The sequence below is a fragment of the Nerophis ophidion genome, linkage group LG15 (genome assembly GCF_033978795.1).
Source record: "Nerophis ophidion isolate RoL-2023_Sa linkage group LG15, RoL_Noph_v1.0, whole genome shotgun sequence".
In the NCBI taxonomy this organism is placed as follows: domain Eukaryota; kingdom Metazoa; phylum Chordata; class Actinopteri; order Syngnathiformes; family Syngnathidae; genus Nerophis; species Nerophis ophidion.
The window spans coordinates 48,690,308-48,715,552 of NC_084625.1; the positions used below are offsets into that span (position 1 = coordinate 48,690,308).

At 37.1% G+C, this 25,245-nt stretch overlaps 1 protein-coding gene across 13 annotated transcripts in view; it reads right to left on the minus strand.

The window, feature by feature from the left end:
• Nucleotides 1–21,152, minus strand: part of ntng1a (netrin g1a) — a 286,683-nt gene extending 265,531 nt beyond the window's left edge. For 12 of the 13 annotated variants that reach the window (XM_061922323.1, XM_061922322.1, XM_061922317.1 and 9 more), the window contains exon 1: nt 20,069–20,483. The gene's annotated coding sequence lies outside the window, so the exon portion shown is untranslated. Of the gene's footprint in view, nt 1–20,068; nt 20,484–20,924 lie in introns of those variants that run through there. The other variant, XM_061922312.1, reaches the window with a different exon arrangement.
• Nucleotides 21,153–25,245: the final 4,093 nt, after the last annotated feature.

Here is a 25,245-nt window from a genome sequence, read left to right on the forward strand (position 1 = left end):
GACAACGTTAAATTAATGTTAGGTTCTAGTGTTTGACCATCGAATTTTGATCAATTCCCAACCAATATTCTACAACACAGTTAAAACGATGAAACAACATGCTTTTTGACAAAGTTAAATCAATGTTAGGTTTTAATGTTTGACCGTTGAATTTTGGTCATTTCCCAACCAATATTCTACAACACAAATACAACGTTGAAACAACATGCTTTTTGACAACGTTAAATTAATGTTAGGTTCTAGTGTTTGACCATCGAATTTTGATCAATTCCCAACCAATATTCTACAACACAGTTAAAACGATGAAACAACATGCTTTTTGACAAAGTTAAATCAATGTTAGGTTTTAATGTTTGACCGTTGAATTTTGGTCATTTCCCAACCAATATTCTACAACACAAATACAACGTTGAAACAACATGCTTTTTGACTACGTTTAATCAATGTTGGGTTCTGACGTTGATTTGACCGTTGAATTTTGGTCAATTCCCAAACAATATTCTACAACACAAATACAACGTTGAAACAACATGCTTCTTGACCACGTTAAAATCGATGATAGGTTCTACTGTTTGACCATTGAATTTGAATATTCCCAAAAAATATTGAATGACACAAAACGTTGAAACAACATGCTTTTTGACAACGTTAAATCAATGTTAGGTTCTAATGGTTGACCATTGAATTTTGGTCATTTCCCAACCAATATTCTACAACACAAATACAACGTTGAAACAACATGCTTTTTGACAACGTTAAATTAATGTTAGGTTCTAGTGTTTGACCATTGAATTTTGATCAATTCCCAACCAATATTCTACAACACAAAACGATGAAACAACATGCTTTTTGACAACGTTAAATCAATGTTAGGTTCTAATGGTTGACCATTGAATTTTGGTCATTTCCCAACCAATATTCTACAACACAATTAAAACCATAAAACAAAATGCTTTTTGACAACGTTTAATCAATGTTGGGTTCTGACATTGATTAAACCATTGATGTTTGGTCAATTCCCAACCAATATTCTACAACACAAATACAAATCGTTAAAACAACATGCTTTTTGACAACGTTATATCAATGTTAGGTTCTAATGTAGGACCATTAAATTTTGATCAATTCCCAACCAATATTCAACAACACAATTAAAACGATGAAACAACATGCTTTTTGACGACGTTTAATCAATGTTGGGTTCTGTCGTTGATTTGACCGTTGAATTTTGGTCTTTTCCCAACCAATATTCAACAACACAAAACCTTGAAACAACATGCTTTTTGACAACATTACATCAATGTTAGGTTCTGACATTGATTAAACCATTGATATTTGGTCATTTCCCAACCAATATTCTACAACACAAATACAACGTTGAAACAACATGCTTTTTGACCACGTTTAATCAATGATAGGTTCTAATGACCATTGAAAGTGAATTTTCCCAAACAATATATTTAACAACACAAAACGTTGAAACAACATGCTTTTTGACAACGTTAAATCAATGTTAGGTTCTAATGGTTGACCATTAAATTTTGGCCATTTCCCAACCAATATTCTACAACACAAATACAACGTTGAAACAACATGCTTTTTGACAACGTTAAATTAATGTTAGGTTCTAGTGTTTGACCATCGAATTTTGATCAATTCCCAACCAATATTCTACAACACAGTTAAAACGATGAAACAACATGCTTTTTGACAAAGTTAAATCAATGTTAGGTTTTAATGTTTGACCATTGAATTGTGGTCATCTCCCAACCAATATTCTACAACACAAATACAACGTTGAAACAACATGCTTTTTGACTACGTTTAATCAATGTTGGGTTCTGACGTTGATTTGACCGTTGAATTTTGGTCAATTCCCAAACAATATTCTACAACACAAATACAACGTTGAAACAACATGCTTCTTGACCACGTTAAAATCGATGATAGGTTCTACTGTTTGACCATTGAATTTGAATATTCCCCAAAAATATTGAATGACACAAAACGTTGAAACAACATGCTTTTTGACAACGTTAAATCAATGTTAGGTTCTAATAGTTGACCATTGAATTTTGGCCATTTCCCAACCAATATTCTACAACACAAATACAACGTTGAAACAACATGCTTTTTGACAACGTTAAATTAATGTTAGGTTCTAGTGTTTGACCATCGAATTTTGATCAATTCCCCACCAATATTCTACAACACAGTTAAAACGATGAAACAACATGCTTTTTGACAAAGTTAAATCAATGTTAGGTTTTAATGTTTGACCGTTGAATTTTGGTCATTTCCCAACCAATATTCTACAACACAAATACAACGTTGAAACAACATGCTTTTTGACTACGTTTAATCAATGTTGGGTTCTGACGTTGATTTGACCGTTGAATTTTGGTCAATTCCCAAACAATATTCTACAACACAAATACAACGTTGAAACAACATGCTTCTTGACCACGTTAAAATCGATGATAGGTTCTACTGTTTGACCATTGAATTTGAATATTCCCAAAAAATATTGAATGACACAAAACGTTGAAACAACATGCTTTTTGACAACGTTAAATCAATGTTAGGTTCTAATGGTTGACCATTGAATTTTGGTCATTTCCCAACCAATATTCTACAACACAAATACAACGTTGAAACAACATGCTTTTTGACAACGTTAAATTAATGTTAGGTTCTAGTGTTTGACCATTGAATTTTGATCAATTCCCAACCAATATTCTACAACACAAAACGATGAAACAACATGCTTTTTGACAACGTTAAATCAATGTTAGGTTCTAATGGTTGACCATTGAATTTTGGTCATTTCCCAACCAATATTCTACAACACAATTAAAACCATAAAACAAAATGCTTTTTGACAACGTTTAATCAATGTTGGGTTCTGACATTGATTAAACCATTGATGTTTGGTCAATTCCCAACCAATATTCTACAACACAAATACAAATCGTTAAAACAACATGCTTTTTGACAACGTTATATCAATGTTAGGTTCTAATGTAGGACCATTAAATTTTGATCAATTCCCAACCAATATTCAACAACACAATTAAAACGATGAAACAACATGCTTTTTGACGACGTTTAATCAATGTTGGGTTCTGTCGTTGATTTGACCGTTGAATTTTGGTCTTTTCCCAACCAATATTCAACAACACAAAACCTTGAAACAACATGCTTTTTGACAACATTACATCAATGTTAGGTTCTGACATTGATTAAACCATTGATATTTGGTCATTTCCCAACCAATATTCTACAACACAAATACAACGTTGAAACAACATGCTTTTTGACCACGTTTAATCAATGATAGGTTCTAATGACCATTGAAAGTGAATTTTCCCAAACAATATATTTAACAACACAAAACGTTGAAACAACATGCTTTTTGACAACGTTAAATCAATGTTAGGTTCTAATGGTTGACCATTAAATTTTGGCCATTTCCCAACCAATATTCTACAACACAAATACAACGTTGAAACAACATGCTTTTTGACAACGTTAAATTAATGTTAGGTTCTAGTGTTTGACCATCGAATTTTGATCAATTCCCAACCAATATTCTACAACACAGTTAAAACGATGAAACAACATGCTTTTTGACAAAGTTAAATCAATGTTAGGTTTTAATGTTTGACCATTGAATTGTGGTCATCTCCCAACCAATATTCTACAACACAAATACAACGTTGAAACAACATGCTTTTTGACTACGTTTAATCAATGTTGGGTTCTGACGTTGATTTGACCGTTGAATTTTGGTCAATTCCCAAACAATATTCTACAACACAAATACAACGTTGAAACAACATGCTTCTTGACCACGTTAAAATCGATGATAGGTTCTACTGTTTGACCATTGAATTTGAATATTCCCCAAAAATATTGAATGACACAAAACGTTGAAACAACATGCTTTTTGACAACGTTAAATCAATGTTAGGTTCTAATAGTTGACCATTGAATTTTGGCCATTTCCCAACCAATATTCTACAACACAAATACAACGTTGAAACAACATGCTTTTTGACAACGTTAAATTAATGTTAGGTTCTAGTGTTTGACCATCGAATTTTGATCAATTCCCCACCAATATTCTACAACACAGTTAAAACGATGAAACAACATGCTTTTTGACAAAGTTAAATCAATGTTAGGTTTTAATGTTTGACCGTTGAATTTTGGTCATTTCCCAACCAATATTCTACAACACAAATACAACGTTGAAACAACATGCTTTTTGACTACGTTTAATCAATGTTGGGTTCTGACGTTGATTTGACCGTTGAATTTTGGTCAATTCCCAAACAATATTCTACAACACAAATACAACGTTGAAACAACATGCTTCTTGACCACGTTAAAATCGATGATAGGTTCTACTGTTTGACCATTGAATTTGAATATTCCCAAAAAATATTGAATGACACAAAACGTTGAAACAACATGCTTTTTGACAACGTTAAATCAATGTTAGGTTCTAATGGTTGACCGTTGAATTTTGGTCATTTCCCAACCAATATTCTACAACACAAATAAAACGTTGAAACAACATGCTTTTTGACAACGTTAAATTAATGTTAGGTTCTAGTGTTTGACCATTGAATTTTGATCAATTCCCAACCAATATTCTACAACACAAAACGATGAAACAACATGCTTTTTGACAAAGTTAAATCAATGTTAGGTTTTAATGTTTGACCATTGAATTTTGGTCATTTCCCAACCAATATTCTACAACACAAATACAACGTTGAAACAACATGCTTTTTGACAACGTTAAATCAATGTTAGGCTCCAAAGGTTGACCATTGAATTTTGATGAATTCCCAACCAATATTCTACAACACAATTAAAACGATGAAACAACATGCTTTTTGACAACGTTACATCAACGTTAGGTTCTAATGGTTGACCATTAAGATTTGGTCATTTCCCAACCAATATTCCACAACACAATTAAAACGTTGAAACAACATGATTTTTGACAACGTTTAATCAATGTCAGGTTCTGACGTTGATATGACAATTGAATGTTGATCATTTAACGACCAATATTCTACAACAAGAGCATAACTTTGATACATCCTTTTTGACGACGTTTAAGGAATGTTGGGTTCTGACGTTGATTTGACCAATGAATTTTGGTCATTTCCCAACCAATATTCTACAACACAAATACAACGTTGAAACAACATGCTTTTTGACAACGTTAAATCAATGTTTGGTTCTTATATTTGAACATTGGATTTTGGTAATTTCCCAACCAATATTCCACAACACAAAACGTTGAAACAACATTCTCCTTGACAACGTTTAATCAATGTCAGGTTCTGACGTTGATTTGACCATTGAATTTTGGTCATTTCCCAACCATTATTCCACAACACAAACATAACGTTGAAACAACATGCTTTTCCATCCATCCATCTCCTACGGCTTGTCCCTTTCGGGGTCTCAGCTGCATTGACAACGTTCAATCAATGTTGGGTTCTGACGTTGATTCGACCATTGAATTTTGGTCATTTCCCAACTAATATTCCACAACACAAAATGTTGAAACAACATGCTTTTTGACAACGTTTAATCAATGTCGGGTTCTGACGTTGATTTGACCTTTAAATTTTGGTCATTTCCCAACCAATATTCTACAACACAAACGACGTTGAAGCAATATGCTTTGACAACGTTGAATCAATGTTGGGTTCTGACGTTGATTTGACCATTGAATTTTGGTCATTTTCCCGACTACTATTCCACAACACAAATACAACATTGAAACAACATTCTAACACTCATGTTTCATGATCGATATTAAAGTGCGACTCACTCGATGGACAGTCGTCTCTTCGGTCCAACTCCTTTTTGCCGGTTTATTAAGGTAAGCAGTTGTGTCGAAATAGCTCGGCCCTGAGCTCCGCATTTCGCAGCTTCGATTGGCTTTCACCGCAGCCTCTCGGCATACTTCTGCTCCGACGTCTAACCCTTCCTTCGTGTTAAAAGCAGCAGTTCATCCTCAGTATATTCAGCTTTAAAAAAAATCCTAAATCGTACAAAAATAGTCGCCTTCATGTTTGTTTTCCGGCATGGATTAAAATGACCAAAATACGGTAAATATTGTTCATATTATGTATTGTTTTGAATGTGTAAATAAGCTCCATTTTGCAAGCTTTTTTTTTACCGTTTTTATGATCCTAAAGAATGTGTGTTCTTGTCTCATTATGAGTGTGAAAGATAAGCAAATTTTTAAATAAATAGCACAAGAGTGGTAGCAAAAAGCGAACTTACATGAAGGACCACACCCGTGTTGTGTCGATAGCAAGACTGCCAGGCTGAGTGATCGGGGAGGCAGGTGTAAACAGCCCTCTGATTAGTGATCAGGCGCAGGTGAGTGTCCTGGCCAGTAATCAGAGGCAGGTGAGGAACATCAGTGTTGATGGCGAATAAAGGAGCATTAGAACGGAAATTAACACTAAACTAAGGCGCTGTAATAAAAATGGTCATAAGATTATAGACATATATTCCTATTTTAATATTTAAACATTTTTTTTTATACACACACTTTTTTAATGCATTTTTTTTTCCCCCCAGCAATTTCCAGTGTCTAAGGTTTAGTGTAAATTTAGGTACAATACCACAAATACCACAAAAAAATGCATTATCGGCTTTACTTTATTAAAAAATATATTACGGTACATTAAACCTATGTTTATTATTGTAATTTAGTCCCTAAATAAAATAGTGAACGTACTAGACAACTTGTCTTTTAGTAGTAAGTAAACAAACAAAGGCTCCTAATTAGTCTGCTGACGTATGCAGTAGCATATTGTGTCATTTATTATTATATTACTTTGTCGAAAATATGGAGGGACAAACAGTAAAAATTGGTTATTAATCTACTTGTTCATTGTGGAGGGGGACGTGGTCTGCGGGCCTGCGGGTGTGTAAAGCCAGCGGCAGGTGAGTGGATTACCCAGCTGGGTTAGTGACTATTTAATCACCTGTTGCCCTCATTAGCAGCAGCTGGGGCGAGACACACGGTTGGAGTTGGAGCCAGAGAGAGACACAACCGAGAGAAAAACTACAACTGTAAAGCCGCAGCATATGTTGTCGTAGTTTGTGTGCACAAATAAAACAATTGTCAAACCTGACTACCCGGCCTACAAGAGGATTTGTCGTGATTGGGCAACCTCCACATTTATATCTGCTTATTTCACTTTTAACATGTTCTATCTACACTTCTGTTCAAATGTAATAATCACTTATTCTTCCCTTGTTTGGATACTTTAAATTAGTTCTGAATGATACCACAAATGTAGGTATCGATCCGATACCAAGTAGTTACAGGGTCATATTTAAAATCATAAATAAAGTCCTTACGTATTTCCTGAGTTTACAAACAAAATATGAATTTCCCCCAAAAAATCTGAAGATAAAAAATATCCATGTAATCATAGTAGTATCGACCAGATAGGCTCTAGTACTTGATATCATTACAATAATTTCACCCATGGCATTTGTTTACATTATGACGCCGGTGTGCTATTGTATCCTCCTACGGTGTGTAGTGAAGCATGTTTCGTTATTCCTCGTCCTCCAGTGATAATACTACCTGTAAGAAACTTACTGTTATTTGCCGCCATGGAGGCCAGGATGAGTGATTTAGACGTAGATGTGTGTTATAACTTCACCTTAATTGTTAGTTTTTAAACCAAAATGCGTCCGCTCTCCCTTTTCTGTCCACATACCGTGTTTCGGTGTGTGCGCTGCCGAACATGCTCCTCCGCTCTTTAAATCGGCAATTTCATGACCGTTAAAAAAAATATATTAATAAGAAAAATTTTAATAAAATGGGGAACTGGTATAGCTCGGTTGGCAGAGCATCCGTGCCAGCAACTTGAGGGTTCCAGGTTCGATTCCCGCTTTTGCCAACCTAGTCACTGCTGGTTTAAAAATGAAACTTGGATATTGGGTTTCACAAAGTACAGCGCTTTGAGTCACTAGAGAAAAGAGCTATATAAATATAATTCCCTCCACCGGTGCTTTTCAAACAGAGTACTGTTTTTGATTCATGTGCACCGCGATGCTATACTAGTAGCGGCATACCGTACAACCCTTGGTATTAGAATTAACATATGGCTCAGGTGTTGGACTCAAGTGCAAATGTACACCAGGTGCAAGGTGTTTTTGAAAAGGGGCCAAGGGGTCTTGATAGACCCCTGGAATGTAAAACGTGAGAAAACGTGCACGGGTGAGAAGTCAGCATGTCAGGAAGCAGCCAATTATTCAGAGGAAGTACGGAGCCGTTCCCATCAGGAGACATACTATTTCCTTGCTGAGGGGCGGAGTAAAGATCCACCTAGAACCCTCTGGATAGAACCAGGTTAGGCTTAGTGTATCAATAAATAAATATGCGGACTATAAGCCGCAGATATACACACCGATACCAAAAAGAAAAAATGTTGTAGATGTTTATTTCCATACCCTAATTAGTTCCAAAGGGTGTCCTGTAACAGGGCAGTAAAACGGCCGATCAAACAAAACAGAAGACATGATCAATGAAAACGATGAATGAACACATGTGGAATTATGTACTTAACAAAAAAAATACTTGTTTCGTACTGTAGTTTCTTCAAAGTAGCCACCCTTTGCTCTGATTACTGCTTTGCACACTCTTGGTATTCTCTCCACGAGCTTTAAGAGGTCACCTGAAATGGTTTTCACTTTCACCACACACAGTGTTGATGCCTTCAGTGACAATCTACAAGGTAAATAGTCATGAAAATAAAGGAATGCAAAATATCTGTGTACATATATATATATATATATTTATATACACACATATACATACATACATATATATATACATATATGTGTATACACACATATGTATGTATATATATATATATATATATATATATATATATATATATATATATATGTGTATACACACATATGTATGTATATATATATATATATATATATATACATATATATATATATACATACATATGTGTGTATACACATATATGTATATATATGTATGTATGTATATGTGTGTATATAAATATATATATATATATATACATACATATGTGTGTATACACATATATATATATATATATATATATATATACATACATATATACACATATATACACACACATGTATGTATGTATATATATATATATATATATATATATATATATACACACACACATATATATACACACACACACATTCATATATAAATATAGACAATATATATATACACAAATTCATATGTACTGTACATATAGACAAAATATACATATATATATATATATATATATAAATACACATATTCATATATAAATATAGACAATATATATACACACATTTATATGTACTCTACATATAGACTATATATATATATATATATATATATATATATATATATATATATATGTATATATGGTAGGTTCAGACACAAAAGTATAGGTAAAATAACAAAAAGTAGTGCAGCAGAAAAATGCACCAAAAAGTGAAGCCGTCATCCTAATTGGCAACCAGGGACAGGTCTCCCGTCCAAAGGCAAAACCCAGTAACTCAATTGTGTTCAAAACTGAGCTGATAATAATTTTGGAGGTCCTAGGTGATATGCTTTATACATTAGTGTATGCGATATTGTAATTTGTTCCGTAAGTAAGCAGTTACGCGCATGGCAGTACCTAGCAACTACCACATAACCGCGTGGATACAACAGGAAAAACCTAGTATCTCAAGGGACCAATCGGAGCTTCTTTGTCAGTCGCCTTATTGTCTTTAATGAGACATTTGCAGGAACGGGGACCGACGGTCAAGCCGATTATGTGATATTACGGCACGAGGGGATATTTGGAAGATTGGCCCAGGACGTTGCAAGCACCTTCATTAAATGTATTGTTCTAGATTCTTCCCCTTGCAAACTCTTTTGGGCAAAAAAATGTGGAGGTCCAAATAAAAACTGGACGCTGCCCAATGTGCAAACGCGGAATGTGGCCCCACCCGAGATCGGGATAAAATATCTGGAGAAAGGGCACACGTTCATGAGAGCAGATTCAATCCATGGCTCAAATCGGCAAGAAAAATGAAAGCTGAAGAAAACATCTCCGCGTTTGATGACTTTGTAGATCTTTGTAAGACAGCATCAAGATCGATTGGTTTTCCTTTTGTTTTCTCAAAATCAGCTAGAAGTGAGTTACTAGGTTTTGCCTTTGGACGGGAGAGGTGAGGGAGCCTGCTAACTACACAGTATATACACTATTTTTTTTTAATATTCAGGGGGTTTTTTCTCGATATATAATAGATATTTTAATGGTAACGGAGTCTTAGAATTTGCTGCTTTGCCTCTGTATGCAAATAAAGTGTGTTTATTGACAACATGCCCTCCATTCTCCAACAGCCAGAAGTGGTGGGTGGCCGGGCCTCAGAAGTGCTAATGGTTCCAATTAAAAGGCATTAGTAATACACGGACAGGACTCTCGAAGCATGTCGACTCCACGCCGATACCAAATGATTACCGAGGGATGCATTCACTACCTTTTTTTTTTTTTTTTTTAATTATTTTTAATTTCACGCATTTTATGCACTTTCAAGGGCAATTTCTGACACGGCTTTCTGTCCTGCCTCTTTTTTTACTTTCATCTCCCCTGCCTGGTCCTGTTTCATATTCCCCACCAGTGCTTTGCAAAAAAAAAGAAAAAGAAAAAAAAGAAGAAGAAGAAGTAGCAAGAGCACAAGAGAGGGAAGGGCATGAAGACAGGAGGGGCAGACAGTCAGAGGTAGATAAAAGATGGATGAGGAAAGCATGGAAGCTTTCCTGGAGACGGTCCTGCAAAACACGCCAAGAACGCGGTCACGTTTCTTAAAAACGTCGACGCCTACAAGTGGCTGGCTTATGAACTTTTAATCATATCGGCCGCTAGGCACATTTTCCAGGCTTCTTTTTGCAAATCTGAACAGGCGTTTTGGTGTCACGTTCGCATCAATCGTCCACCAGTTAACATCGGAGCAATTTTAGGATAGGATAGGATAGGATAGGTCTTTATTTTCATTATAAAAACTACAACGAAACTATGTTTTCAGCACAAACCCGTTCAAGATTAGATAAACATATATTTCCGTATTGTCTTGGATGTGTTGATGTAGTGTCCGTAGGCCTGCAAAACACGCCGAGAACGCGGTCATGTTTCTTAAAAATGTCGAAGCCTACAAGTGGCTGACTAATGAACTTTTAATCATGTGGGCCGCTAGGCACATGGGTGGAGCGGATGCAACATTTTCCAGGCTTCTTTTTGCAGATCTGAACAGGCGTTTTGGTGTCACGTTCCCATCAATCGTCCACCAGTTAACATCGGAGCAATTTTAGGATAGGATAGGATAGGTCTTTATTTTCGTTATAAAAAGTACAACGAAACTATGTTTTCAGCACAAACCAGTTCAAGATTAGACAAACATATATATGCCCATTGTCTTGGATGTGTTGATGTAGTGTACGTAGGCCTGGGGTCCTGCAAAACACGGCGAGAACGCGGTCACGTTTCTTAAAAATGTCGAAGATTTAATCATGTCGGCCGCTAGGCACATGGGTGAAACGGATGCAACATTTATCAGGCTTCTTTTTGCAGATCTGAAAAGGCGTTTTGGTGTCACGTTCCCATCAATCGGCCACTGGTTAACATCGGCGCAATTTTAGGATAGGATAGGATAGGTTTTTATTGTCATTGCAACAAGTACAATGAAACTATGTTTTCAGCACGAACCCGTTCAAGATTAGACAAACATATATATGCCCATTGTCTTGGATGTGTTGATGTAGTGCCCATAGGCCTGGGGTCCTGCAAAACATGCCAAGAACGCGGTCACGTTTCTTAAAAACGTCGACGCCTACAAGTGGCTGGCTTATGAGCTGCTAATCATGTCGGCCGCTAGGGAAATGGGTGGAGCGGATGCAATGCAGCCATTTTCCAGGCTTCTGTTTGCCGAACTAAAAAGGCCTTTTGGTGTCATGTTCCCATCAATCTGTACATTAGGATAGGATAAAATAGGATAGGTATTTATTGTAATTGCAACAAGTACAACGAAACTATGTTTTCAGCACAAACCCGTTTAAGATTAGACAAACATATATATGCCCATTGTCTTGGATGTGTTGATGTAGTGTCAGTAGGCCTGGGGTCCTGCAAAACACGCCAAGAACGCGGTCACGTTTCTTAAAAACGTCGACGCCTACAAGTGGCATGGCTTATGAACTGCTAATCATGTCGGCCACTAGGGAAATGGGTGGAGTGGATGGAACGCAGCCATTTTCCAGGCTTCTCTTTGCCGAACTAAAAAGGCATTTTGGTGTCATGTTCCCATCAATCGTATATTAGGATAGGATATAATAGGATAGGTATTTATTGTAATTACAACAAGTACAACAAAACTATGTTTTCAGCACGAACCCGTTCAAGATTAGACAAACATATAAATGCCCATTGTCTTGGATAAGTTGATGTAGTGTTCGTAGGCCTGGGGTCCTGCACAACATGCCAAGAACGCGGTCACGTTTCTTAAAAACGTCGACGCCTACAAGTGGCTGGCTTATGAGCTGCTAATCATGTCGGCCGCTAGGGAAATGGGTGGAGCGGATGCAATGCAGCCATTTTCCAGGCTTCTGTTTGCCGAACTAAAAAGGCATTTTGGTGTCATGTTCCCATCAATCTGTACATTAGGATAGGATAAAATAGGATAGGTATTTATTGTAATTGCAACAAGTACAACGAAACTATGTTTTCAGCACAAACCCGTTTAAGATTAGACAAACATATATATGCCCATTGTCTTGGATGTGTTGATGTAGTGTCAGTAGGCCTGGGGTCCTGCAAAACACGCCAAGAACGCGGTCACGTTTCTTAAAAACGTCGACGCCTACAAGTGGCATGGCTTATGAACTGCTAATCATGTCGGCCACTAGGGAAATGGGTGGAGTGGATGGAACGCAGCCATTTTCCAGGCTTCTCTTTGCCGAACTAAAAAGGCATTTTGGTGTCATGTTCCCATCAATCGTATATTAGGATAGGATATAATAGGATAGGTATTTATTGTAATTACAACAAGTACAACAAAACTATGTTTTCAGCACGAACCCGTTCAAGATTAGACAAACATATAAATGCCCATTGTCTTGGATAAGTTGATGTAGTGTTCGTAGGCCTGGGGTCCTGCACAACATGCCAAGAACGCGGTCACGTTTCTTAAAAACGTCGACGCCTACAAGTGGCATGGCTTATGAACTTCTAATCATGTCGGCCGCTAGGGAAATGGGTGGAGCGGATGCAACGCAGCCATTTTCCAGGCTTCTTTTTGCAGATCTGAAAAGGCATTTTGGTGTCACCTTCTCATCAATCGGTATATTAGGATAGGATAGGTTATTTTTGTCATTGCATCAAGTACAACAACACTATGTTTTCAGCACGAACCCGTTCAAGAATAGACAAACATAAATACGCCCATTGTCTTGGATGAGTTGATGTAGTGTCTATAGGCATGGGGTTGTTCTGCATGCCAGCCAGAGTACAACTCCAGGTGTCTTTAAGAAGGGAGGGAGGTCAAAAGCGTCTGTTATTGAGGTGTCCTCGGGGGATGTTTTCAGATCAGCCTACTGTTGCAGCGTCAAGGCCATTCGAGGGAGTCAAATCGTAGATTAAAATTTTTGTATTACCGTGAGTAGATATTACAATGGCTGACCTGTCTGCCGTTGAAAATTTGTGGTGCATAATGAAGCCTAAAATACCAAAACGGCAACATCGAACTGTTGAACAACTTTAGCAGTACATCAAGCAAGAATGGGAAATTCCAGCTGAAAAGCTTCAAAATGTGTCTCCTCAGTTCCCAAATGTTGACTGAGTGTTGTTGTTAAAAGGAAAGGCAATGTAACGCAGTGGTAAAAAATTTTTGCAATGTGTTGCTTCCATTAAATTCTAAGTTAATGATTATTTGCAAAAGAAATAATGTTTCTCAGTGGGAACATGAAATATCTTGTCTTTGCAGTTTATCCCCTTCATTACATCATTGTCTAAGCAGCCAGGTGCCTTCCGCCCAGGTCTCTCCCCCCCCTCCGAACTGAGCTTACCCCCTTCCTCCCGTACTGACATACAAACCCTGCTTCCATATGAGTTGGGAAATTATGTTAGATGTAAATATAAACGGAATACAATGATTTGCGAATCCTTTTCAACCCATATTTAGTTGAATATGCTACAAAGACAACATATTTGATGTTCAAACTGATAAAAATTGTTATTTTTGGCAAATAATCATTAACTTTAGAATTTAATGCCAGCAACACGTGACAAAGAAGATGGGAAAGGTGGAAATAAAAACTGATAAAGTTGAGGAATGCTCATCAAACACTTATGTGGAACATCCCACAGGTGTGCAGGCTAATTGGGAACAGGTGGGTGCCGTGATTGGGTATAAAAACAGCTTCCCAAAAATTGCTCAGTCTTTCACAAGAAAGGATGGGGCGAGGTACACCCCTTTGTCCACAACTGCGTGAGGAAATAGTCAAACAGTTTAAGAACAACGTTTCTAAAAGTGCAATTGCAAGAAATTTAGGGATTTCAACATCTACGGTCCTTAATGTCATCAAAAGGTTCAGAGAATCTGGAGAAATCACTCCACGTAAGCGGCATGGCCGGAAACCAACATTGAATGACCGTGACCTTCGATCCCTCGGACGGCACTGTATCAAAAACCGACATCAATCTCTAAAGGATATCACCACATGGGCTCAGGAACACTTCAGAAAACCATTGTCACTAAATACAGTTTGTCGCTACATCTGTAAGTGCAAGTTAAAGCTCTACTATGCAAAGCGAAAGCCATTTATCAACAACATCCAGAAACGCCGCCGGCTTCTCTGGGCCCGAGATCATCTAAGATGGACTGATGCAAAGTGGAAAAGTGTTCTGTGGTCTGACGAGTCCACATTTCAAATGTTTTTTGGAAATGATCGGCATCGTGTCATCCGGACCAAAGGGGAAGCGAACCTCCCAGACTTTTACCGACGCAAAGTTCAAAAGCAAGCATCTGTGATGGTATGGAGGTGCATTAGTGCCCAAGGCATGGGTAACTTACACATCTGTGAAGGCACCATTAATGCTGAAAGGTACATACAGGTTTTGGAACGACATATAATGCCATCTAAGCGCCGTCTTTTTCATGGACGCCCCTGCTTATTTCAGCATGCCACATTCAGCATGTTACAACAGCGTGGCTTCGTAAAAAAAAAAAGAGTGCGGCTACTTTCCTGTCTCGCCTGGAGTCCAGACCTGTCTCCCATGGAAAATGTGCGGCGCATTATGAAGCGTAAAATACGACAACAAAACCCCGGACTTCTGAACGACTGAAGCTCTACATAAAACAAGAATGGGAAAGAATTCCACTTTCAAAGCTTCAACAATTAGTTTCCTCAATTCCCAAACGTTTATTGAGTGTTGTTAAGAGAAAAGGTGATGTAACACAGTGGTGAACATGCCCTTTCCCAACTACTTTGGCACGTGTTGCAGCCATGAAATTCGAAGTTAATTATTATTTGCAAAATAAAAACTAATAAAGTTGATGAGTTTGAACATCAAATATCTTGTCTTTGTAGATCATTCAACTGAATGTGTGTTGTATTCCGTTTATGTTTACATCAAACGCAATTTCCCAGCTCATACGGAAACGGGGTTCGTAGTTTGAGTCCTCAATTGTTGTTGTCGCCGCAGCCTGGTTACAGGATGCTGCTCGCCGAGCTTGTTTGAGCCGGCCTTTGAAGGCAATCAGTGCGTGACTCCTCAAGCCGCGCTCCACTTGCCTCCACCAGCTCCATCTGCCACAATACTCTATCAGTTATTTTTCTTTTTTTCCCTTTTTTCGTGTCATCCTCCACCCTTCCCCGAGCGTGCCGGTCTGACACATGCACTGCTGTTTTTTTTTGTTTTTTTTGCAGGAACAGCACTTTTGACAGGCCGAGCTCGCCCCCAAGTTTGAGTGGAGGGTCCCCCTCGGGCGTCAGTTAACTCCAGGCCATGAAAGGTGGGGGTGGGTGGGTGTGGATGGGGGGTGGCCACCAGGCCCCGCTCTCTTTGCGACGCAGGAACACCCGATGCATTATTAAAGACGCTTTTTTTTTTTTTTTCCCCCCTAAAAGACACGACTGTGCAACCGCAGCGACATGCCTGGATACTCGGCTGCACAAGAAGATGCTCGCTGAGGCGGCGTGTGCGGAAATAGACACGAAAACGTGCAAAAGGAGACACTTAATGTTTGTATCTGCCTTTTTAAAAGAAATAAACAACCTGATTTATGTACAATTGGAACTGTCACATGACCAGTGCTTTTTTAAATACTTGATTGTGTTATCTCAGCTCTTTTTTACCAATATATTTTATTATTTATGTATTTTTTAAAGTTATTTTTATCCATCCATCCATCCATTTTCTACCGCTTATTCCCGTATATATATATATATATATATATATATATATATATATATATATATATATATATTGTTGTTTTTTTTAAGTTATATTTATCCATCCATTTTCCCTACTTTTTTCTATTTCCCATACTCCCAGATATTTATTTTTTCAAGTTATTTTTATCCATCCATCCATCCATCCATTTCCTACCGCTTCTTCCCATATATATATATATATGTATAGTTTAAGTTATTTTTATCCATCCATTTCCTACCGCATACGCCCAAATTTTTTAAATTTTTTTTCAGGTTATTTTTATCCATCCATCCATCCATTTCCTACTGCTTATTCCCATATATTTTTTTTCCAAGTTATTTTTATCCATCCATCCATCCATTTCCTACCGCTTCTTCCCATATATATATGTATAGTTTAAGTTATTTTTATCCATCCATTTTCTACCGCATACTCCCATATTTTTTTTGTTTTCAAGTGTTTTTTATCCATCCATTCATCCATTTCCTACCGCTTATTCCCATATATTTTTTTCCAAGTTATTTTTATCCATCCATCCATACATCCATTTCTTACTGCTTCTTCCCATATATATATTTTTTTCAAGTTATTTTTATCCATCCATCCATCCATTTTCTACCGCTTCTTCCCATATATATATATATATATATATATATATATATATATTTTTTTTTTTTAAGTTATTTTTATCCATACATTTTCTACCGCATACTCCCATATTTTCTATTTTTAATTTTTTCAAGTTTTTGTTATCCATCCATCCATCCATTTCTAACCGCTTATTTATATCCATCCATCCATACATACATCCATTTTTTACTGCTTATTCCATACATATTTTTTCAAGTTATTTTTATCCATCCATTTTTTTACCGCTTATTCCCATATATATATTTTTTTTTCCATAAATTTTCTACCGCATACTCCCATATATATTTTTTTCAAGTTATTTTTACCCACCCATCCATCCATCCATTTCCTACCGCTTATTTTTATACATCCATCCATTTTTCTATCGCTTATTCCCATATATACATACATATATATACATACATACATACATACATACATACATACATACATATATATATATATATATATACACATATACATATATACATATATATATATATATATATATATACATATACATATATATATATATATACATATATACATATACACATATACATATACATATATATATATATATATATATATATATATATATATATATATATTTATATATATATATATATATATATATATATATATATATATATATATATATATATATATATATATATATATATTGTTTCCAAGGGTATTATTATCAAAAAAGGTTTTTTTTTTTTAAGTAAAACAATATTATCGGGGTTCTCTAAAGTATTGTGAAAAATATTATACAACACCAGCAAACATAAACAATGATTGTAAAACAACTAAAAACCGCCCAGTGATTTTTTTTTTTTTTTTACAGTTTTTGTTACCGGACAATATTGTTTTATGATTTATATTTATTATTTTTAAATAAACATTGACATGCACCTGGGGATAGGTTGATTGGCAACACTAAATTGGCCCTAGTGTGTGAATGTGAGTGTGAATGTTGTCTGTCTATCTGTGTTGGCCCTGCGATGAGGTGGCGACTTGTCCAGGGTGTACCCCGCCTTCCACCCGATTGTAGCTGAGATAGGCGCGAGCGCCCCCCGCGACCCGAAAAGGGGAATAAGCGGTAGAAAATGGATGGATGGCATTCCATTATAGAGATGTTTCGAGCAAAACGGGACATAAGCATTCCCACTAATATGAAGGGTTTTTGATTAAATTTCTCCCCCAAAAATAGTTGATTTTCTTTTTCTTTTTTTCTTTACTCTTTTGATCAGATAAAGTCACACTTTTTAATTTGTAAAATAAGATCACATACTAAAATGGATGGTATTTATTAAAAAAAAAAAAAAAGGCTTTTAAATGGTTAAAAACAATATTGGGTGTTTTTGTTCACGGTAAAAGGGTCCCACTCATAAAAGTGTTTTTAAAAAAAGATGAATTTTTGTCAAAAAAAACTTTGTTTTTTTAAATTTTTTTAATTTACAATTTATACATGTGTTTAAAAAAAAAAAAAATATATATATATATATATATATATATATATATATATATATATATATATATATATATATATATATATAGTGCTGAAAATTAAAATTTCCCCTTGGGGATTAATAAAGTATTTAATATTAAGATGTTACAAATAATTGACTAAAATGGGATGACAAAACTTTTTTTCAAAAAAATAAATAAATAAGAATAAATAAAAAATCTAAAATAAAGTATTAATAATAATTGAAGTACCATTACAAAATAAAAAAAAATTAATGAAAAAAAATCAAACATCAAATCAAAATAAGTGTCTGACACAAGAGCGTAAATTAGCATGGTCATCTGTGACTAAGCTGCCAAAGGAAAAAAAAAAAAAAAAAATATATATATATATATATATATATATATATATATATACATAATACATATGTATGTATATACTGTGTGTATATATATGTATATATACACACATACACAAATATATATATATATACACATATATACAAATATACATACATATGTCTAAAAAGTGTTGAAAAATAAGCCAAATTATGCAATTTTTGCCAAAGAAAACTTTGTTTTTTTAACAAACAACAAACAAAATATGCAATATTTTACCACAAAAAATGGAATATCTGACGTGAAATCATTAGAATTCATATATCCATATGTATGTATATATGTATATATTTAGCCATATGTATGTATATATGAAGACATTTATATCTATATATGTACGTGTATATGTAGATATGTGTGTATATATGTATGTATATATATATAAATGGAGACATATACGTTTATATATTTATATATGTAGACATATGTATGTATATATGTGTGTATCTATGTAAAAAACTACATATATACACATATATATACAAATTTACATACATATGTACACATACATACACACTATATATATATATATATATATGGTATGGAGGACTTAATATCCCGTTTGGCTATGGGGTATTTTCGAATATCCACTGTTGAAAAATCTTGGAAATAAATTTTAAAAAAAATAGCATAAAACAAAAATGGCCAAAATACAGCAAAAATTGTTCCGTAAGGACGAAAAAATGAGTCGATAAAAAAATATCCATCCACCTTCAACCTCTGCATGGTCACAATCCACACCTCAAACTTATCAAATACGTCACCGTTGTAGCTTCTATGAAACTAACTCATGACTATTAATAAATGAATGTCCATGCAAATTATGTTCCATAGGGGACCAGAATAAAAACTGGAATTGGCCTCCACAAGGGGGCGCATCTGAAGAAATAAACACGTAAAGAGCCGTAATAAAGCAGGTTCAGGGGGGACAAGCGGTAGGAAAACGGGTGAATGGGTGGATAGGAAGGAGAAACTTTACACACATGCGCAAAAGGCAAAAAGTTGACGGCGCAACCGGACGCACTTACAAGTGTCGGGAGTCCAAGGTCCAAGGTCCGAGGTCCAAGGTCCTCCTCGGGCTCAACAAGTTTCAAAACGACCACGGGTGGACCTTCGCGCGTTTTAAGGCGCGCTCCTGCACGAGCGGCGTGGTGATGAGTGCGCAGTGCGTGGGTCTCGGAGGACTCGCGGCGCGCGCCATTGCGCTTAGTCGGAGGATCGAAGCCGTCCTGCCACGGGGGGGGAAACTCAAGGCTGATGCAGCACCGCGCGTCACGCACACCGGAGCCTCCCCGCGCGCCAAACTGTCCATCATAGTCACCCCCGCCCCCCCTTCCGAGTGGGGAAAACGTATAGAAACTTGCAATAAATTCCACCCACACACCCTCCCAAAAAACATACAAACACGCGCCGTCCTCGCGTTTTTATAAACGGACCGGCAGCAATCCACACCGCGTCCGTGGTGCGCGCGTCCCCATTTGAGGCGCAAGCTCCAAAGGTGGGGAGGATGACGACGACGACGCGCGCTCTGCCAGGGGCGCAAGAACGCGGAGACGCGCGGCCGTGCGCACCTACCGGGTGGTCTCCCCTCCTCCTCCTCTTCCTCCCCACACCCACCGCGCCACGGAAAGGTGCGAGTCACGTGATCACGTAAAAAAAAAAACGCCACATTTGGAAAGGATTACGCACTACAGAAAAATGTGCCCATGGCAAATAACTCCCGAAAAGGACAAGCGGTAGAAAAATGGATGGATGGATGCATATTTGATCATTAAATATGCATTTTTCCCCAATAGAGTCGATTATGCCTTTGTTAAGCATGAAAAAAAAAAAAAGTTCAACAACACCCAGCCGAGTCAGGAATGAATAGAAAGCGCCCCTCACCTTGGTCTCGGAGCGCCTTAAATCCTCTTTAAACCGGGACATGTCAGCCAAAAAAATAAAAAATATAATCTCAGCCCTGCTGAAAAAGTGGGAAAGTTTGCAGAAACGCGGAGCGGCAGAGACGCAAAGAGTCCGAGTGTGCGTGGAAGGGAGGACGCGGCGGAGAGAGAGAGAGAGAGAGAGAGAGAGCAGCGGAGCGGCTGCGGGCGCGCAGACATTGTGATCCTGTGACAGCTCCAGTCGCTTTCTCTGGAAGGCGGCAGCTGCCTGGCAGCCACCACCTTGAACCGCGCCTGTTTTATTCATCAAAGACGTCTCGGCGTCGGCGTGTCACGCAGCGTGGGTAAAAACAAGGGAGATGTGACATTTTTCTCACCCACCCTCTCTCTCTGCGATATCAACCATATGTATATATATATATATATATATATATATATATATATATATATATATATATATATATATATATATATATATATATATATATATATATATATATATATGGTGGGTGTTTTGGAGAACAAAGTCTGGAAAATACTAAAAAAAAAAAAAATAACCCGAATATAAAACAACCCCTTAAGTGACATTGAAACAACGTTGGGTCCTGACGTTGGGGAAACGCAAACGTAATGTTGAAACAACGTGCTTTTTGGCGACGTTTGATCAATGTCGCGTTCTGATGTGGATTTGACCGTTGACATGTTGATAGTTTCCCAACAAATGTTCTACAACGTAAATGCAACGTTGAAACAACATGCTTTTTGACAACGTTTGATCAATGTTGGGTTCTGACGTTGATTTCAATATTGAATTTTGGTCATTTTCCAACCAAAATTTCTACAACGCAAATACGTTGAAACAACATGCTTTTTGGGCAACTTTTGATCGATGTCGGGTTATGATGTTGATTTGACCGTTGAAATTTTGATAGTTTCCCAACCAATATTCCACAATAAAAATACAACGTTGAAACAACAAGCTTGTTGACGACGTTTGAGCGATGTCGCATTTTGATGTGGATTTGACAGTTGAAATGTTGATAGTTTTACTGAACCAATATTCTACAACACAAATGCAACGTTGAAACAACATGCTTTTTGACAACGTTTGATCAATGTTGGGTTCTGACCAATGTTGGGTTCTGACGTTGATTTCAATATTGAATTTTGGTCGTTTTCCAACCAATATTCTACAATGCAAATACAACGTTGAAACAACATGCTTTTTGGCAACGTTTGATCAATGTCGGGTTCTTATGTTGATTTGACCGTTGAAATTTTGATAGTTTCCCAACCAGTATTCCACAATAAAAATACAGCGTTGAAACAACATGCTTTTTGGCGACGTTTGATCGATGTCGCGTTCTGATGTGGGTTTGACCGTTGAAATTTTGATAGTTTCCGAACAATATTCCACAACACAAATACAACGTTGAAAAAACATGATTTTTGACAACGTTTAATCAATGTTGGGTTCTGGCGTTGATTTCAATATTGAATTTTGGTCGTTTTCCAACCAATATTGTACAACGCAAATACAACGTTGAAACAACATACTTTTTGACGACGTTTAAATAATGTTGGGTTCTGACGATTATTTGATTATTGAATTTTGGTCGTTTCCCAACCAATAATCCACCACAAAAGTACAATGTTGAAACAACATGCTTTTTGGCGACGTTTAATCAATGTTAGGTTGTGACGTTGTTTGAATATTGAATTTTGGTCGTTTTCCAACCAAAATTCTACAACGCAAATACAATGTTGAAACGACATGCTTTTTGGCGACGTTTGATCGATGTCGGGTTCTGATGTTGATTTGACCGTTGAAATGTTGATAGTTTCCCAACCAATATTCCACAATAAAAATACAACGTTGAAACAACATGCTTTTGGACAAGGTATGTTGGAGCCTATTTATATTATTTATTTCTTTATTGTTTTGGCAATCTAATTCAATAACGCCAATGAAGATGTTGATTATTTATTGGATGTTTTAGATGAATTATGATTGATTGAATGTTTTCAGCTGCTCACGCTCCTCCTGGTGGGCAACTTCTTCCTCCCCTAATTAGGAGGACAGCACAGCTGGGCGCTGCCTTTGTCTGTTTGTCATACTGAAGGAGTGAGGAGTGATATTGTTTGTTTACCACAAAATAAGTTTATTTGTATTATATAGAAAGTCAAACACGGTGAATATTTTTTGTTTTTGAAAATAAATTAACATTTTGAATCTGGAAGTATCCCCGGGAGTGCTTATTAGGAATTTAGTGCGTCATAAAACCTCATCCTCAAGGCTACTCTGCAAACTTTAGTTTTATTTTTTCGAACCCTTATTGGAAGGACAGAGTTGCCGGCACAACTTTTAATCAATGTTGGGTTCTGGCGTTGATTTCAATTTTGAATTTTGGTCGTTTTCCAACCAATATTCTACAACACAAATACAACGTTGAAACAACATGCTTTTTGACAACGTTTAATCAATATTAGGTTATAACGTCCTTTGACCATTGAATTTGACGTTTATTTATTGTCAGGTTGTGACGTTGATTTGACCATTGAATTTTGGTCATTTCCCAACCAATATTCTACAACACAAATACAACGTTGAAACAACATGAATTTTGACGACGTTTAATCAATGTTGGGTCCTGACGATTATTTGATTATTGAATTTTGGTCATTTTTCAATCAATATTCCACAATACAAATACAACGTTGAAACGACACTTTTTGACGATGTTTAATCAATTATAGGTTGTGACGTTGTTTGACCATTGAAATTTGGTCATTTTCCAACCACTTTTCTACAACACAAACACAAAGTTGAAACAAGATGCTTTTTGACTACATTTAACTCAAAGTAAAGCCGCTGCTCCTCGACATGGAGAGGAGCCAGATGAGGTGGTTCGGGCATCTGGTCAGGATGCCACCCGAACGCCTCCCTAGGGAGGTGTTTAGGGCACGTCCAGCCGGTAGGAGGCCACGGGGAAGACCCAGGACACGTTGGGAAGACTATGTCTCCCGGCTGGCCTGGGAACACCTTGCGATCCCCCGGGAAGAGCTAGACGAAGTGGCTGGTGAGAGGGAAGTCTGGGCTTCCCTGCTTAGGCTCCTGCCCCCGCGACCCGACCTCTTGAATAAGCGGAAGATGATGGATGGATGGATGGATGGATGTTGTCTTGACATTGGTAAACTCTACTTTGTCACCAAAATTTCTGAACTGAATCGCAAGATGGATCAGATCATGGAAAAGCTGGGTGAAAGGGAAACAATTGGATATGAGGGCCAGCATGGACGAGTAGAACAGACAAGCTATTGTAATGTCTGCTTGTAATGTCTACGATTTGACTCCCTGCAACAACAGAATGTTCTGAAAACATCAATGATGGACACTTTTGACCTCCCTCCCTCCTCAACGACACCTGGTGTCGAACTTTTGCTGGCGTGCAGAACGGCCGCAGGCCTACGGACACTACATCACCACGTCCAAGACAATGGGCAAATATACGTTTGTCTAATCTTGAACGGGTTCGTGCTAAAAACATAGTTTCGTTGTACTTGATGACAATAGAGACCTATCCTATCCTATCCTAAAATTTCCCCATGTTAACCGGTGGCCTAATGATGGGAATGTCACACCCAAAACGCTTTTTCAGATCTGCGAAAAGACTATGAACAAACAACAATAGGGAGGTTTGAGCAAGCGAATCGCGGAAGAATTCAGGGACAGCGTGCCGTCAAAGAGGCCTCCGAGGTAAACCGATGCCAGATGTTCACTTTTCTACCATTTTGAGCAGTTTTTAGCATGTAAAAATAAGTATCCCGAGGAGACCGGTCTCTAAACAGCAATTAATCCTTGGCATGGATCAACACACGCAGTCATGCGTGGCATCTGTAAAGCACACGAGCATGATGGCTGTTAGTTCATCACCGTTGGACTCGTCAAGGGTGGGAGCTGGGGCGGCAGCCGTCTCTCTCTCTCTGTCTCTGTCTCTCTCTCTTAGCCCTAGGGCAGCTCGCCTGTCATGAACCTCTTCTTCTAATTCGCTCTGTGACAAGAGAGAGGTGAACTGTGGCACACCGACAAAAGAGGAAGGAACATTTAAGTGAAGACTGAAATACCAGACTGATATGTACACTTGCGATACGGTTTGTTCATGGGTAATCCAAAGACAATCTGTAAAATCAATCCATAATCAATATTTTCGAACTATAATCCTTTCAATTCCTCAAAAATCGACAGTGCGCCTTATAACGCGGTCCGCCTATTGTACGGCATAATTCTGGTTGTGCTTACCGGCCTCGAAGCTATTTTATTT